The following is a 2,500-nucleotide window of genomic DNA, read 5'->3' as shown; positions in this document are numbered from 1 at the left end:
TGGTTATTTCAGATAAAATGAGATTATGTAAATTGCAAAATACACAGCAACTATGATTTTGTACCAATATTAGTATTTTTTCAACAGTTTCCATGTTATAGATTCATTTCATCTATAATGATTTGATTTTACAGCCTTTGATTTTTAAAAGTATTGATTTGCTTCTTTTTCATTGTATGTGAATGTTTGTATGCTTATACTTGGTTTATAAATGGTGCTCAGGAACAAAACAGTAATGATATGGCAAAGAGCATAAGTGCAACATTTAAAAGGAAATGTTGACAACTTGATGTGCCATTTCATATCAGTCGATGGAACATGCTGGAAGAACATAATCTAATAGATATTCGTCATAGATGAATCCCAAGAATGAGATCATAATTTGACAAGGGAATCACATTCTGTCTCATGCTGAGTGTACAGAGAAAAAGTAAAGTTATTTGAATACTAAAGAGCAAGTTATACTCTATTTTAGTTGTAATAGATATGATTTTTACTTTTGTTGAGCATATATTTAAGTGCCATAATTTTTTCTCTTTCTTTCTTTCTTTCTTTCTTTCTTTCTTTCTTTCTTTCTTTCTTTCTTTCTTTCTTTCTTTCTTTCTTTCTTTCTTTCTTTCTTTCTTTCTTTCTTTTCTTTCTTTCTCTCTTTCTTTCTTTCTTTCTTTCTTTCTTTCTTTCTATGAATATAATGTGCACAACACAGTTTCTATTTGCTGAATACCAAGGGTGCAAAAATATATTCACATTTTTTCTCCTATTGGTGTCCAATCTGGTTTTCAGTAGAGGATTACATTATTGTTACATTATTTCATTATTTTCGTCACATGCTCAGCCATTCCAGATATGACACACAAATTATGTTTTCCATTAATTCATTTCATGATTTAACCAGATAGTAGCTTTATCATTTTCTTCCTTTGACTATGTTTTTTTTTTGTTTTTGTTTTTCTGGTATATATATCCTATTGAGTTATTATTCTTTGTGATTATTATATAATTTTATAATGATATTTTGATTTATAGAAAGGAAACATCAAAATTAAAAGAACGTATTTTATTGACAGAAGACAGAATATGATACAACCTCAGGTTCAGTTGATGCCCATGGCAAATATGGTACTATTACATCCCCAAAACAGCATGTTTCTACTCTTGAGATAAAAGACCTCAGAATGTTAGGGAAATGGAATATTTGAACATTTGAACCCGCAAGACTTTGTCCACATGATTGGCAGTACTTGGCAGTCAAACTTTGTTAACAAATCACATTCCAATTTACACAATATGATGGTGTATGATGGGGATGAACAAAGATAAAATCTTAATAGAGATATCATGGGCACCCTACTGACATACCTGTAGTTGAGAGAAGATGGCCAGTAGCTGCTAAAGAAGATAGAAGGTGCTCAGTGCTTGCTATTCGTGTGGATGGAGCCTAAAACATTGGCAGCCAGGGTTACATCATTAGTTAATCAAAAAGACAACACATACATGTCAAAGTATTGATACAAATAACAAGAAAAAAATCCCATGTTAAATACATTTTACCTGAAGAACAGTTATATAAAGGTATTAAAATGATATGATATAAAAGGCACTGTGTTCATATAAGTAAATTTGTTGCATGGATTGTAATATTGAGCTAGGCAGAAAGTAAGGGCATAGCTGCACTGGCATTACATCATTGCATTAATACTGATAAAAATTAATGATTGTCCCCTTGTTGGCATTTTTTTTTATTAATGATGGGAGTTATGAGTGATTTCTCCTCTTCAAGATGCATGTTCATTATTTACACACACAATGAAAAACATTGAACATAATTTTCAAACTTTTGATTACTATTCACAGGCAAGATAAATTGCTCATTCTCTTCCTCTCACACTTTCTTTTTATTTTCTCTCTCTCTCTCTTTCTTAATTTGTCCTTTCTGTCAGTGTTTATATCCACTTTCCATTCTTCTGATTAATTTACTCATAAGAGATCCAGCACAAAGCAATACAAAGGTAAAAGATATTTAGTCTATCTAAATGAAGCATGGATCTGCTTGTGTGTACCATACCGACTTTCAGAGACTTGATGCTCTTTATAAAAGTATATACTCTTCAAGAGCACTGAGCATGGTATAACAAACCATGAGATTATCTAGTGTGAACACCCCAGTCTGAATTGGCATATAATTGTGGAAGCAAAGAGAGTAAGAAGCAACTGAAGTCTTAATGATATTAACACTGTATATAGACTATTTTGGGGCTTGGTGTATTATTATTCATCATGTAAGCAGTTGTAATGAAAGTAATCTGTTTTGTTGCTGAGGTTATGATGTTCTGAACAGTAAGGGTGGTCAGAAGTAAATCACAAAGCTATTAGTTAATTGAATAGCTGAACTGAATAAACCAATAATATATATGTGTGTGTGTGTGTGTGTGTGTGTGTGTGTGTGTGTGTGTGTGTGTGTGTGTGTGTGTGTGTGTGTGTGTGTGTGTGTGTGTGTGTG

General features: G+C 32.0%; 1 protein-coding gene across 6 annotated transcripts in view; it reads left to right on the top strand.

Annotated features, from left to right (window-relative positions):
* The window catches only part of LOC119583680 (protein bric-a-brac 2-like), a 48,778-nt gene extending 48,711 nt beyond the window's left edge, over positions 1–67 (top strand). For all 6 annotated transcript variants that reach the window (XM_037932290.1, XM_037932284.1, XM_037932285.1 and 3 more), the window contains one exon: positions 1–67. This exon is cut by the window's left edge and continues 1,905 nt beyond it. The gene's annotated coding sequence lies outside the window, so the exon portion shown is untranslated.
* The last annotated feature ends 2,433 nt before the right edge of the window (positions 68–2,500 follow it).

This window comes from Penaeus monodon, chromosome 17 (genome assembly GCF_015228065.2).
Source record: "Penaeus monodon isolate SGIC_2016 chromosome 17, NSTDA_Pmon_1, whole genome shotgun sequence".
In the NCBI taxonomy this organism is placed as follows: Eukaryota; Metazoa; Arthropoda; class Malacostraca; order Decapoda; family Penaeidae; genus Penaeus; species Penaeus monodon.
Note: the sequence above shows the minus strand (reverse complement) of the source record. Positions and strands in the feature narration are given on the sequence as shown.